Source organism: Zonotrichia albicollis, chromosome 2 (genome assembly GCF_047830755.1).
Source record: "Zonotrichia albicollis isolate bZonAlb1 chromosome 2, bZonAlb1.hap1, whole genome shotgun sequence".
NCBI classification, from domain to species: domain Eukaryota; kingdom Metazoa; phylum Chordata; class Aves; order Passeriformes; family Passerellidae; genus Zonotrichia; species Zonotrichia albicollis.
Window position 1 is genome coordinate 5179516 of NC_133820.1, and position 15630 is coordinate 5195145.

At 49.7% G+C, this 15630-nt stretch overlaps 1 long non-coding RNA gene across 1 annotated transcript in view; it reads left to right on the forward strand.

The window, feature by feature from the left end:
- The first annotated feature begins 575 nt into the window (after positions 1-575).
- The window catches only part of LOC113459772 (uncharacterized), a 38206-nt gene continuing 23151 nt past the window's right edge, over positions 576-15630 (forward strand). The window contains exons 1-2 of the long non-coding RNA XR_012577963.1: positions 576-1096; positions 12046-12401. This is a non-coding gene — a long non-coding RNA (uncharacterized LOC113459772). The remainder of the gene's footprint in view (positions 1097-12045; positions 12402-15630) is intronic.

Below are 15630 nucleotides of genomic sequence, written 5' to 3' on the forward strand. Positions count from 1 at the left end.
ACAGATGCCTATCAGAGGCTTTTCTAGCATCCCTTTGTGGAAAGGCCAAAACCATAAAATACTTCTCAGTGACTGTGATCTTGGAGCAAGGATTTGCTCTACACCACTTCCTTTTTGCAATGTGCTTTTTTGGTCTTCACAAAAGGCTTCCTTGGCAAAAGGGAGCTGCCAGCTGGCCAGATCTGGCCAAGGGGCTAACAAAAGTATTCAGCTCTGTACAGTTAATGCCAGCAAAATTGTCTATTCAAAGAAAAGTCATAGTTTTGACTCTGGTTTTTCATCAGGATTTATTTCTCCAGGACTACTGCCAATATAATTTATTTTTTTTTTAGCTAAAAAAGTAACAAAAAAAATCCTAGCATGTTGAAGCAATAGACTTTGAAAGCATCCATCATCCTGGCTGATACCACTGCTGATTCCCATCCATGCTTTTTTTGGTCCAAGTGGTCAATGCCTTTGCAATGCCACTTTCTTTCATCCCAGAAGTGGAGAGAAATGGTGACTTACCCCATTTCATTGAATTCCTATTTTTAAATGGTGAAAACAGTTTAACTCCTGATGGCTATAATGACATCTCTGCCTTCCCTTTTTAAACCACCTGGAAACCTAGGGGATAGAACTGGCTGACAGGATTCCTTTAATTATCCCCACTCCCAACACTCATCTCTTCCATGGTGCCTTCAAGGGACACCTCTGTGAAAGGTTCTGCACACCCAATCACTGCATCCACATGGAAGCAGAGAACAAAAAAGAAATGTCAGGAAAGGCACCCTTACAGAAATTAATAACAAATACAAGCAGGCACATTCCATCCACCCCATTAGTCAGTAGTGCTCAGATACCATGGTGATGAGCCTCCCTAGAAATATTTCCACAGCAGCAAAACTGCCTTAAAGGGGCCACACAGCCTCTCTCATGCACCTGGGCAGCTCCCATCTCCAGAGGCACTGCTGTGCTTTCCAGAATGAGTGGCTGGCACCTGAGCCACGTGCCCAAGGAGGGAGCCAGCGCCATCTGCTTCTCCTTTTCCTGTCGCAAGCACCTGGAGCGGCACAGCCCTGGAATCACATCTGTAACTCTGCAATTCAACCCCAAGGTATTGCTGGGGAGGAGGGTGGTCTGCACTTTGCTGTGGAGCAGTTTCTCAAAGCCAAGGAGCCAGGCAAGCATAGCATTCTTTATCTGCACATCCTCAGCATCCATTCCTTATCTGCACATCCTCAGCATCTCTCAGCCCGAGCCCTCACCCAGCACAACCACAGACAGCAGCTTCAAGCGTGGAGCCAGATGTGTGCTTGTTTATCCTCCCAGAGGCAAGTGTTTGTGGGGCAGAACAGCACCCGATCAGGCTGTTGGGCATTTGGGAGCTCCTGTTCACGGAGCCTCCAGAACAAAAAAGAGCCAGGCAAGAAGGGCAGGGAGGGAGGGGAAAGAAACACATGCTCAGATGTTTGGGTTGCTGCAGCCAACTCCTGCCCACGCTGGAGGAGAGCTTTGAGTTTCTTGCCCTTGATGTAACCACCACCAGAAGTTTGTTTTCACAAAGCCTTCTTGTATTGAAAGCTACAGCTCACACCTCAGCAGCTCCTCTGAGGAGAAATGAGTAACCCTGTTATTAAGCTGTGGGCAGCATCACCTGGAGGGTGATTCTGCACACACCTGCCGCTCTTCAGAAATAGATGGGAAACTTTGCACTGCAAAATCATTTCAAAGGGCAGCGGCTCCAGTGGGATATGGGGCATAAAACCAGAGAGAAATGGTCATGTGAAGAAAAACTGACCTAGCCTTGATGCAGAAGACCCAGAGCATGGTTGCTCTTAGTGCCTGTATAAACAAGAGAGAAACCATTTGGAGCTGCTGACTTCCACATGATCCCAGCAGAAGGACTAGGAGAAGGAAGGAAAAAGAAAAGAAATGTCTTTCCTATAACTTAGTGAATTCCTTGCAGCAAAGGGAAGGAATGGGAACCTGAGTAGATTGGGCTTGTGCCCTCCTTGGGCCCTCTCCCACAACAGCTGTAACCAATCAAGGTGTGATTGAGCAGGGCAAGGTAAAGGCTGTGTGCAAGCACCTTGCTGAGCTTTCTGGTGTGGTTCTACAGGAGCACTGAGGGTGAGGACTGAACTGTTTTGGTAAAAACAAGACTTTAACTGGTTGGACTGACTGCAGGGTGGGAGGAGATGAAGAAACCTACAGACCTAACCAAGGAACTGCTGCTCCCTCACTCCATTGCTGCAGGCAAGTCTCCTCTTCCCCTCCTTTCTCCCCCACTGCATCTTGCTCTCTTCCTGGCTTTCTAGCCTGGTGTTTGTATAGTTCCCAAGCACATCCTGGATGTATTTTGTTCCCCTTAATTGCACTTTTTAAGTGGTACCTGGAGGTCCTCAGTAAGTGGTGGCAGTATGTGTGTGAGCAGCGTGGAGCACAGTGCCTGCCAGCCCCAGGTGCTGGGGTGTGCTGTTGAGTTGCTTGTCTGCCCTATTTACATGGAGACTAATCAGCTCTCCATGGAATTTCCGTTTGATCCTTCGGCCTGTCTCAAGGGAAACACAACACTAACTGACAAAATATGTATATTTTGGCTTTCAAAAACTATTACACTTTGCAAATGTCACCCAGACAGTGAGATTTGTGGTTGCCAGGGAAACATCATGGGAGATAACCTGATGGCAGCTGTGAGCTGCATCCTTTCCTCTCCTGGTGTGAAACCTGCACTTCCAGAAATGCCGCTCTTGTCTTGGGGTATTTCATCTTTAGAGAGCAGAGGCTAGAGGAATGAGGTTATTTGGAGTGCAGAACGTGTTTCTTTCTGAAATGGAGCTATCTGGGGGGACTTGGGCTCAAGGGCAAGGGCTCAGCAGCAGAGGGTTTGTTGTGCCCTGGTAATATCAGTGTCTGCTGGAAGAGCCACAGCCCTGTTCAGATAATGTGGGATGGAATCAATGCTGGGGGGATTGCACAGTGTCAGCCCAGGGTTTGAACAACTCGGTCTCCCTGGAGCTACCAGCTCAGAGAATTGCAGGCTGGAGCTCCAGATAAGATGGATGGAGGCTCCTGTCTGTGACCTGGCATGAAAAGGGCTGTGCTGAGTGGTCCCAGAGGCTCTCACGGATCGAGTGCCTCTCACAGTGAGGGAACCTCAAGCTGTTGTTCCCAACAAAAACATTCCTGTTCTCCCCTTACACATTATGCTGTGTGCTGTCAGGTGGAGGTGGGATGTCAGGGGATCTACTCTGATCTTCCCTCTGTGCCAGGCAGGGTCAATCCCCTCAGGAAGGCAAAACTTGTAAATGATTATAGTCCTAAGGATCATTGCCTGCTCCTCCATCCCTTGAAGAGGTGCAGCAGCCCTGGACATGGATGGTGGTGAGCTCTGGGCCGGGGCTGGTGGGACACAGGCCATGGGTGTGCCATGGGTGCGCCATGTGTGCTGGCAGCAGCTCTGCTGGGGGAGAAGGGGGGATGAGCACGTGGCCCCAGGGAAGCCTGATGTGTGTCTTCCCTTGCTGGTGTGACAGAGTGGCACTTTAAAGATGTGAGATGCAGCTCTTTTCCCCGACACTCAAAGAGCCAGTTGACAAGCTGCTGTCAGGGAAATGTTGTCTAACTCTCTTTCCCCCAATAATTTCCCTGGTAAAACTGCAGTGCAGTGGAATCAAATGGTGACAGAAACCAGAGGGGGAATAGATGTGTTTTCTTTCTTTCTATTTTTTTTTCCAAGTGTGTGTCTGTACTGGGAGCCATGTGCGCATCGGTAAATCTCGCCAGTTCAAAGAAATGTTTTTAGTGTTCATATTCAAACTTTAGCTCTTCCCCCTCTGCTAAAGGAACAACAAAGCCTTGAAGACGCTCCCAGCTTGCATGGGATTAAAAAGAGATCATGGCTGAAGTGGAAAACAGCATCTGATGTTTTTCCTTTGGGTGACATGTGCAGAGAGCCCCTCTGCTGCTCTTTCAGCTGGTGCTGTGAAAAGTCCTCTCTGATAAGGAAAGGTAAACTGCAGGTGGAGGAGGGAGAGGAGGGCTGTGGTTATAAAACCACCTTGCAGGCAGACAGCTGCAAGAAAACTTTTACTCTAAGAGCCCATCTTTGCCATCCTAACTCCTGTCAGGCTTCACTAAGGGTTTTTAGAAGGGGCTTTCCTTAGTTTTTATTCTTTCCTCACTTTTTAGTCTTTCCTCTGAGCTTAGCAGAGCAGAGAAGACCTGATTGTGTCCCTCAGAGCTGTAACCATGATGGGCTGGTCAGCCCTGTCTTAGTATTCAAAGTAGGGTGTTTTACTCTTAGGATGGATGTAATTTGTTTTAAGGCAAATCCTTGGGGTTTCATTTTGCTTTCCAAAGTGTAACAGCTGCTTAGGCTGCGTTGGCTGGAGAGCTGAAAACCCTGCAAGGGTTTGTCCATGAGCTCTGCCTTGGGTCATTAGGATTAATCCAAGCAATTGCCTCGCCCTTTCCTTGAAATGGCTTAGGCCCATTTCACTCAGTGATGAATTTGGCCCCAGAATTTAAGTATCTACTTCTTTTTTACTTCCCATCCTCAAAAAACCCTTAAAAAAATCAGATATCCTTTGGGAAAAGGGCACTCTAGTTTCTGCATAGAGCAAATAAGGCAGAGGGATGTGAAATTCGTGAAATGCTGATTTTTGCCTTTTTGTTTTAAATAAGCTACATCAAATTCCTTATCACTCAGTCCTTAGGAACTGCCTTAGCACAGTGGAAGAACTGATTGCATAAATGCCAGCTGTAACTCTTATTTTGGTAACAAGGCATTACTAAAGGCAGAAAGGCAGATTAATTCAGTGCCACGCTCCGATGAGACCAGTGTCCTTTAGTCTGGGCCTGGCTTAGGAACCCTCTGCTCCCTGGTTTTTGCTTTCAGCCTTGCATGTGGGGGCTGTAGTAGTGATTCAAAACACACATCTGCTATTGCAGCAAGGAGTCATGAAGGGTGTGCACATATAGGTTAATTGTCAAGGGAAACCAACTTCAAGTACCATCAGGCTGTTTTCAAATGTAATCGTGACATCTAAGAGGATGATCTTTGAGAGATCAGAGAGTGGAAATTATTCTCTTGCTTTGCACATCTGAGTGCAGTTTGGCTACAGTCAAAATAGCTGTTTCAGCCTACGCTGTCAGTTTGCTCTTATCTCCCTTTCCTCTTGTTGTATTATTAATAATAATGAACAAAGTTAAAGGCGGCAGTAAAGAGCCATCAGCGAGGGGCAGGGCTGGAGCCAGCCCTGAGCCATTGTGGATGATGACCAGCCTGTGAGTGCCCCTCAAAGGGGCAGAGAGCCCTTTGCCACGCTGCCTGAGGGTGTTTGAAAGGCAGTACAGCTTCATCCTGCCTCCCTGTGTCCCCTTGCATTTAGCAGTGGGGCTGGCAGCCTCAGAAAGCCACCAGGACAACCCAGCTGCCTCCCTGGGTTCACGGGGAGAATGACTTTGTAGCTGCTCTCAGCCAGCCCATTAATTGCACATAATAAGGCATTTAGTGACAGAAGGATGGTTGATGAGCCTTAGCTGAAATAACAAGGGCCTGCCAAGAGCTGGGATTCTTTGTCAGGCAGGGCTGTGGAGGGTCCTGAGAGCGGAGTTGGAGCTGTGCAGGGATGAGCAGAGCAGTGGGAAGCTGCTGCTCCCTGCTCTGGAGGGCTCACAGCTGGCCCAGCACTGAGCAGAGAGCACATCCATGCTGAGGGACTGGCAGGGCTGGCCTGCTCTGGGGACAGCAGGTCCTGCATCCCCAGCAGGGTCTGCCTGATGGAAGTCATGGGGAGCTGCCCCACTGCCAGAGGGGCACCTGGGGGCTGCACCACCAAGCACCTCGTGAGAGATGAGCTGTTCCAAATGGGCTGGACATGGGACCTCCCTCCCTGTGAGAAATGGCAGGGCAGATTGCATGGAAAACCAGTGTGGACTGGGAAACTTGGCCTCTCTGGTTACCAAGCTGGTCCTCTTGGTTTTGATGGGAAAATGAGTAAAGGGCTGAGGTGGGTGCTTGCCCCAGCTGTCTGACGGATTCTCTGTGGGCTGACAAGGGCCCAGAGAAGGGGAGGACAATGGCATGGTAAAGGGATGCACTGGCAGCTGTTTGTGCAGGGAGGAGTGTCAGGGGTGTCCATGGGATGCAGCCAGGCTTGCCTGGAGCAGCTCACTCCCTGATTCATACAGCAGCTGCGCCCACAGCACCAAACATTTCACCAGCACCAGCCCCTGGTGTTGTGGGGCTCCCTACACCCCATTCCCAGCTCAGCTCTGTGGGGAAGCAAGGCCAGGAGCTGTCACATCAGAGCCACACAGCTCCTGTGTGACAGCATCCATGCTGGGAGAGCCCAGCCTGAGGGGGTGATGAGGGAGGAGCCCAGGATGGTCGCCACAGCTGGAGGCAGAGCAGGCTCTGATGTCTGTGCACACAGGCTGCTGCTGCAGGGCCTGGCTGCCACACAGAGAGGGTCACCCTGCAAGGGCAGGGGTGAATCTCCCCAAAATAGCTAGCCACACTTGCATGGGCACATGCAGGCAGTGCCTGGAGCTCACAGCTGGAACATCTGCCTCGGTTTTGGAATGTGCAGCTGCCTGGCACATCCCTCACCTGGGAGAAGGTCTGTGCTAGCAGTTGGCAGGAGGTGTTCCTTTGTCTGAATGAGCACTTGGGAATGTCAGCATTTCTCCAGGCTAGTTTGCTGTTCTCCTTACCTATTTATTTTAATGTCTCTGTCGTGTGTAGCACTGCTTCTTCTAGAGGGTCTGGGTGTTTCGCAAAGGGACATAAATAAATATTCCCCTGCATGGAGAAGCAGGGGTACAGCACAAATGGCTGCTTTGAGCACAGGTTTCCAGCCCTGAACTCTCACTCCATCATGCCAGGTCCAGAAGGAACAGGAGGAGGTCTGGCACAGAAACCTGCAAGAGAGGGAACAATTCCAGGTCAGATTGCAGAGGTGAATTATGGCTTGTATGAAAGGAAATGTGGGGAATTGGCAGCCCTGCTGGCTGTGACACCTCTGAGGATCTTTCATGCACCCCTTTACCATGGTAGAAGGGACATTACTGTCCCTGTGCTCAGATGGGAACATTCTGAGGAGCTGAGTGATGCTATCCACTCTGAGCAATGAGTGTTAATGCTGCCACTTTCATTACTATGTTTAATTAACACCCTGTCATGACTTGGCACCATTCTCAGTGCCTCAGGACGTCTGGACAAGGTCTGGCTACCATCTTCCCCAGGATATTCCTGACAGCAAGCCCAGGGCCTGGAGGCACACAGCTCCTTGGCGACACAATATCAAACTCAAACATCTGCTCCTGCCTGTGCTTTCTCCAGTGCTGTCCTTGTCCTCTTCCACATCCTTCCAAGGAGAGAGGCAGGGACCTGGCACAGCTGGCCTGGCCCACTGCTGGCAGCGAGCCCTGTGCTGATGTTTTGGGCAGCCCTGCTTTGCTGGTGTGCCTGATTTGCTGTACAGCTGAAGTGGAGAGGACACGGGCTGATGTCAGATCCTCATCACCTGCCCACAGCTTCTGTCCTTTGCTCTACTTCTCTCCATCTCTCCTCCTTCTCTTCCTCTCTCCCCAAAGGCTTCAGCCTCCTTCTCCTGCTCACCCAGTCTAGGCAACCTTGCTTTTATGGAGGTTTTGAGGTTTTGCCTTGAGCTTTTCCAAACCTGCAGACCTGAGGCATCCAGTGCTCACAGGAGTGTGAAACCCTGTGGCCAGAACCCATGGCTTTTGTTTGCTTTTCAGCAGGGAAACAGGTCTGCAAATCCTCACATCAGAAGTCCTGGGTAGATCATAACAGATCTTTGGTAGGATGCAGGGAAGTGGAATGTGTTCATTCACAGAAAACTGCAGCTTCAGCTGCCAAATTATTTGACTTATTCTAAAACAAAGTGTTACAGTTGGTATGGAGGGCTTTTTCTTTTTTTTTTTTCTTTATAATTTTGGGTGAAAGAGGGAGATTTGTCATACTTGTGCAGCCTAGATTTGGAGGGAAAGGTCTTGACCTTGCTCCCAAAAGGGGAAAAAAGAAGCATCAGGGCTGGCTTCTCCTGTTGTCTCACTTCATCTCCTTGACACCCTGCCTCATCCAGCTGCAGCACATCATGGAGAGGCACCAGTTGTGTTGCAGACAGGTGGTGGAGGTTTTGGCTCAGGGGGCAGCAATCCAGGTGAGTTTCTGGCCATGCACTGCCCTCCTGCCTTTCCCACCTCTGCTGAGTGCAGGAAGAGCTCCCCCAAACACAGCAGTGCCTGAGTGAAGCTCTTGATCCCCAAGCTTTGACCAGGCATGATTCTGAGTCACAACCACGTGGATTATTAAATAACAAAGCAGCATCTGCCTTGGAAATCTTTCCAGAAGGGCTCTGCCTTTCCTGACCCCAGCAGCAAAGGCTGCTGAGCACATGGCTGCCCCTGGGCATGCAAAACCAACCTCGTGGCTCTCCCAAACCAGGAGACAGGCAGGAGAGCTCTGCTCCTGGGCTGCCACAGCTGTGCACAGCATCCTTGGCCTCAGTGTGCTAGGGCAGCGTGCTCTGCCCCACTGCTCTGAAGTCTGAGCTAAAACAGGGAGCCTGCCCAGAACAGCAGCTCACACTCTGGAAATTCAGGTCCTGGTGGCTGTGCCTGGAGCTGAGAGGTTCTTGCTGGGAGGCCCTTGCTGTAGGACATCTCCATTATGGAGAGCTAGCTCATGGGCAGGGATTGATGGAGCAAACTACTCTAGGAAAGATCTTTAATTCAATAAGTAGGTCTTCCCTCCCAGCCAATGCCAGACCTCTGCCCCCTCCCAGCCCTGTTGCTGGAAGTGCCATTCTTCCTGCAGAAGGCAACTCTGACTCTGCAAAGGAGCATTGAGAAGAGCCAGTGAGCCCCTGGGCTTGTCCACACAGTCCTGGTGCACTGGGCTGCTCCTCTGGGCAGGTCTGGGGTGCCCCCATCAGCACCAGTCACACACTGCTGACTGAGGCCTTCCTCTCAGCTGCTCATTGCTCTGCCAGACCCCAAGTGCTGCAGCTGAATATTTCAATGCCAAGTGTCTGCCCCAGGCTGATTTATCTTTTTTCCTTTAAACAGAAGCTTCAGCAATAATTGGATCTGTTGTTTCTCAGAGCGAGACTAAGGAAAAATATGTTCATAAAAAATGCTGCTATGCTGGAGAAATGCAGCGCCTCTGGCCTCAGTGGACATCTGCATTCCCCACTCCTCTTGCTTCCCACATGGAGCCATGAAGGGATGCCCAGCTGGCCACCTCTGCTCCACGTGCTGTTCCTCATGTCCTGAATACTGGAGTTTCCTTTGGAGGGGTGCAGAGTTGTCTGAGCAAATCAACAAACTCATTATCTCTGCATTTTGTACTACCAGCACTAGTATCAGGACTAGTGAGTATCTCTGTGTCTCTCACCCCTCTTTCTCTCTGCTCTACAGGCCTTCAGTGAAAAATCAGCTTATTTTAACATGTGAAATGAACCCTGGTGCTGTAACACGACCTCAGGAGAGCAGCCTGTGAAGAGAGCTGCCCCTGGGGAGACAGCACACACATGGCAAGGGGTACAGCCCCACTCCAAAGAGAATGCTAAACCCATGTGAGGCCACACTTGTGCTTGTAAGGCAGTCCCATCCAGCCCAGCACTAAGGTAGGAAACCAGCAGGGAAAAGCATGCTAAAGAACCTGAGTCTCTTTTTTTCTACCTCCAGTTCCAGCTGTTATTCTTTTAGTGAGTGAGAGGAATTCAAGCTATTTGTTCCTGGCTGTCAGACCGTAGCTTCTGGGCTGTTGCCTCTTATTTGTTTTTAGTTGCCTGGCTCCTCACAGTGATCTATTTCTTCCTGTGTACTTCAGTATTCCACCCTATGGGCAATGATTTCCCCTTTGTCACCAAAATATTGCATTACCATTCATCTGTTTTTTTCTGTGTTAAGTTTGTTTAGAAAAGCAAGGAACAAGAAAACCAGCAGACTGAAAGGAGTTTCATCTCATCCTCTTTTCAGTGCTGCCTGCTACCCGCTCCTTTCTAGTCAGGTTGCTCCTCATCTTCAGTGCTCTCACTAATCCTCAGCTTTGCTGGCTTAACTGTTAATTTTCCTCTTGCAGGCATTTTCTGTGGAGTCCAGGCAGATGAGATCTGCTGCCATGCCTTTGTCTAGGGATGTATTTCACCAAAGCAGTGCCATCTGTGTAGAACATGACTCACCTGTGGTAAAACCCACCTTGCTGGATGAATTTTGGTTACCTTTGCCTTCCATCCAGGTCCTCCCTTGTCAGGAGGTGTGCAAGGCTTGCGTCCTGCCTGTGTGCTCAGGTCTGTGTATCCATCAATGCTGTTCTTCTGCCTTCTAGTACCGCATTTCCCCTTCCTGCCCTGCTTGCCACATCCTTTAGAATCCCAGCTACCAGCCCTTTGCTTTGTTCTGGGATCTCCCTCTGAGTTTGGATTTGGAGTTTGTCTTACTCTCTCCTTCACTCAGTTAAAGCACATCAGTCTTTTACTGGAAATGTCCCTATCCAAGTCCTCTTTTACTGGAAATGTCCATATCCTCCCTATCAACCTTTGCACCTTTCCTCTTTTATTCCTGATCCTCCTCCTCCCCGAGAACTTGACCTGATATTTCTTTCCATTGAGGTCAACCCTCCATTTTCTTTTTGACAAACAAAATAATGTGAGTGCTTTATGTGCCTGCTGGAAAGCTTGGGGAGGTTTTGCCCCTGGACCACTGAGATAATTTGGCTCCTTTCTGGATCCTCTCCTTCCAGCAATGTTCTCAGAGTGTTGTTACCCCATTGGAGGCAGTGGGTTGGGATTCACGTTACCAGCATGGATCACAGGTGTATTTCACTTGCTTCCCCATTATTCCCAGTGGAATGCCCATTACCTCTGGCCACAGCTTTATGCAGTTAGCTCATGAGCTCCAAACCCCTTCCAGAGCCTCTGCTTTCCAGTCACAGCACTGTGGGAGTCCTCCTGGAATTCCTTATTCCAGGAACAACTTTGAGCAGTAAAATGCTGTTTAAGCGGGCTTTGCTCGCTGAACTGTGGAGGCTGCTTTGCATGGCTGCCCTGTGCTCCTCATTATTCATCACTTTGAATCTCTTTGTCATTTATGCACTCTAACAGCACTGAGATTTGCATCTGCTTCCCAGCCCTGGAAGTGCTGGAAAGTGTCAGGCCTCGAGCAGCTCCCCAAAGAGCCCTGCTTGAAACACTCCCATCTGCAGATGATTCACCACTGACAATTTCTTGTTGAGATCTGTCAGCCAGCTCTTAATGTAGTAAACGTGTGGTTTATTGATATTATATACTGCTGATTTTTTAATCAGAGTGTTGTACAGCCGAGTGTCAGATGCCTCACAACAGTCCTCCCTAAAGCTGACTTGGAGCCAGCCTTGGAGTCAAGTGGTAGGTGTGATATGTGTCAGATAATTGTGTCATCTCATCAGGGCAGGCCCACAAATCTAGCTGAGCCAGCTGTTAAATGTATTCCCAGCCTCTGCCATCACTTACCACCACAAAACTCTTGGGAAATTCATTCCAGCTTATTGCTGCCTCCCTCTTCCACACATCAGTGTGGCCTCTCCTTGGTCAGGCAGGGTACCTGGTGCTCAGCACTGGGCAAGCCCAAGGAAAATGCGAAGTGCAGTGTGTGGTTCTCAATACCCTCTGTCTCCAAAGGCAGCTGAAGGTGTAATTGTTCATGTGTAAGTGTGTACAAGCTGGAAATCTGGATGCTGAGGGAGCAGAGAGGATGCTGAAGAGGCCCCAGTCCTGCAGGAGATGTTCACTCATCCCAGAGCTGAACCAGACACTGAGGGGCCCAACCAAACCTTTTCCTGCTGAACACACCCGTGATGCCATCTGCTCCCATGGCCCTTGGTGGAGGCTGGAGCAGAGGGTGCTGCTCTGTGCCCTCTCTGCACTGCGCTGTGACTTTGATGCACTTGGGTAAAGTCAGCTGGTAATCGCACGCGGTGATAAATAGTGAGAGACAGGAGTTCCTTGCAAACAAATGAGCCTCAACTAACCTCATTTCTTCTTTTGACAGGATAACAAGCTTAGAGGATAAATTCTCCCCTGCCAGAATTTGTTTCTCTGCTGCCAGCCACCTCAGCATTTAGCAAAACCCCATTCTTTGCTCAGTTCCAGGCTGCTTAAAGCAAAGGCAGGTTCAGACCACCCTCCTCAAGTTTTGGAATCAGTCCCACCAGCTTTTCTCCTGCAGCCTGCTGTGTTTGTTCCCAACCCCCTCACCTCAGCTTGTAGCTGGCAGGGGCAGTGCTGGGGCAGGATGGCAGAGCTCACCTGAGACCCATGGTGTGGGAAAAACCAGCTGGGTGCATCAGCATCAAGGACATTTCATCTCAGCAGCCGTTGCAGTGTATCTGAAGAGGCTGTTCCCTGGTAAGTAAATTGGCAAGAACTTGGGGTTTTCCTTGGGTGTCTGTTAGGTGTTTCTTGGTTTTGAGACTTTGCTGGTGTTGGACACTTTGGAAGTGCCTTTCCTACCCTTCTGGAAGTCATGCAGGCTCTCAGCTGTGTTCTGTGCATCTTGTTAAAGGAGCTTTCTCTCAGCAGAACTTAGAACCTCTCAAGAGTCCAGAAATGCCCAGAAATATGTAAAATATATTAAAATGCCCAGAAATATATGAAGTACAGAGGAAAAGAGGCCAATTTTGAAGAATTCTGGGCAGACCACCCAGAGGCTGAGGAGTTTGGGGTTCTCTGCCTGTGACTTGGGGTTTTGGAGTGCTCTGGTTATCCAGCACCTCTAAAACCCCAGCTGTGAGGCGCCAAGCAGCAGGTACATGAGGAAAGGCTTCAGTAATGTGCTGTTTAGCAGCACCCTGAAGGGACCTTCTCCTCCAGGCTTTGAGTGCTGGGTATAGTATCCATCTCTGGTGGCCCTTTTCACAGTTCCTTTGTTGCAAATAAGAGTCTGGGCCCTTATGTTCTCCTAGGCATAGGTACTGGCTAAGAGGAGGTGTTTAAATAATTAAAAAGAGCTTTTCTCCCCTCATGGTCACTGCGTCACATCCTCGCTGAGCACAGCTCTGTGTGCCCTGCTAAACACAGCCCTTTGCCAATTTCTCCCAATTGGTCAAGGCCTTGAAGAGTGAAATCAGCAGCATTCAAAATGAAGCACAACTCTGCCAGCATTAGGTTTGCAACAAAAGTGAAATTTGCCCACGGTTAATTTTGAGGATTTGTTAAGGGGTGCAGCCTGGGCCCCAGTCCAAGCGGTGCTGGCAGGATCAAAATCCTCCCCACACCACCAAGGCAGGCAGGCATTTCAGGGGCACCATTTGCAGCGTGGTGGTCCCTCTGTGCCAAGAAAATGCTGTCCATTTCAGCACAGGCTGCCCTGCTGCCTGCCCAGGGACTGGCCTGTCTGTCTTGCTCCAGAAGTGCTGAGCGTGTACAATTACCACTGACTTCTTTGTGGCTTTGACAGGTTAGATCCATAGTTTGGGGGGTTTTTTATCACATCTGGTGACATCTGAGAAATGGCAGATTAAAATACAGCTCAATCTTAGCCCTGCCTGCAGATTAGCATTTTAACCAAGCTCCCAAGTGCTGGATGGAGTGCATCAGAGCACCTTTCCTTACAAGAAACTGCTGCTTGAGTGCAACTGTGATGCAAGAGCAGATCAATCTGCCCCTTTAGATTGCTGCTGCTCTGAAGTTTTGCACTTGCCCTGAATACAGAATTCCAAACAAAGCTTGAGAGCCTGTGTTGACTGAGAATAAGATTTGTGCAAACCCCTGCCAAGTGATAAGGCAGCTCCCCCTGGCTCTGGGAACGGAGCTTTCATCCCCAGCCACGCTCAGGTGTGAGGGGAAGCTGGAACTCCATGAGAACACCCAATCCTGCAGCTCTGGGGCATGTGGAGAGTCTTGAAAATGCACACTGGGTGTCTTTCACCTGTGGTTTACCAGGGAGGCAAATCAACAATTTGCTTAAGAAAATATCTTTACAATCCAGCACATTGATTATCAAATGTGTAAGCAATAGATGCTTGAAAGGTGCCTTGGCTTTGCATATCTCTGTTTGAATTCTGACTCCACAGAGACAATATGGCTTTCCCAAAGCTGCTTCCTGCTGTGTGTTAGACTGGTCACTGGGGCTCCAGATTGCAGCAATCAGGTGGGATGTGCCTATCTTTGTTTCCGACAAAGTGACAAACTTTGCCCTTTGCAGTGCCTGCAGAGCAGTGAGCAATGAGTGTTTGTGGGAATATCAGATAGCTGGGTTTATAACCTGCCCAACCTTGCCTGGGAGAATCCCTGCTGCCCTTGCAAGGCAGAAGTGAGTCTCCCTGTGCAGCTGGGAGTCCCCTGCCTGCAGGGAGTGTCGCAGCAGAAGGCATGGGGAGATGCTGTGCCGGGGCGAGGCTCTCCCTGCCTGCCCCTGTGCCCTCTGAAGGTGCAGAACTGCAGCCTCTGCTGTGAGGGTAGGCATGAACAGTCCACAGCCATGCAAAACTTTACCTCAAAACTGAGACATTTCCCAATACAGCTGGAAAAAAGTTGTGCTCTGTTGTGCTGCATTGCCCAAGCTACCTGCTTATAAACATCCCCCTACCTGGTGTCTGTTTTTGTGCTCCTTCTGCTCCCTTTTCCTGCTGAATGCTGTCCCTCTCCTGGCTTTTGTGGTGTTGTCCTTTGTGCAGCAAAATGCCTCTTGTCATCCCTGCAGAGAGCAATCTCAAGGCTCTCAGGTCTTGGGGACTCCACTATGGGGTGAGTTTCTACAGCACCTTTCTGCTCTCAGGGTGGGTACATCATTGGGTTTCAGAGACTCTTGGGAGGTTTCTGTAGGAGGAGAGGGTTTGCACCGGGAGCCTGGGTTCTCATTTTGGACTGCTCAAGGCCCTCCTGCTGGCAGGGAAGGTAGGAGCTGGTTTCAGACTAACTCCGGGATTTAACTTTAGGATTCCCTTCAGGCTTTGCCTGCCCATCTCCCCAGGCCAGTGTCACACTGCACCAGCAGCAAGATCTGTGGCAACAGAGCTGCTGGCCTGTCTTGCAGAGCCCCAGATACTGAGCTCTGAAGTTAAAAAGAAGTTAATGAGACAATCAGGGCTGACATGGAAACAAAATATTGCTCTCCAAAACTCTTCCCTTTGTTGTTTTCCTGCACGTCTCAGTGCATTTTGTGGTTTTCTGCACTGCCTGTGCACAGCAGCCCTGAGAGCTGAGTACACACCTTCTGGGGTGGTTTGTCCTCCTCCATTCCTCTTGCTCAGCCCTCCCTCATTGAATCTGATCGACTCTGAGGCCATTGATTTTAAATAAGGTCTTGGGGGAAGGTCTGAGGGTTTTGCTCTGGTTGTGTGAGGCAGGCTCTGAGTTCTGCTTGGGAGCCACTGAGCACTGCTGCTCTATTAAATGATGGTCAGTGATAGGAACACAGTCATTCCTTAATACCCCAAATTGCTGCTTTTAAACAGGCAGGGTTTGGCTCCTGGCCAGATCTCCGTGCTCCTGGCAGAATGATTCATTACCTCGTTCTGGCAAATGTATTTTCATCTGCTAGTTTAAATCTGATTTCTAGTACTCTGTGTGGGTCTCACAGCTGAGGAATTTCCTGCCCTTTATCTGCCTGTTTTCTTCCAATCTGGGCTAAAAT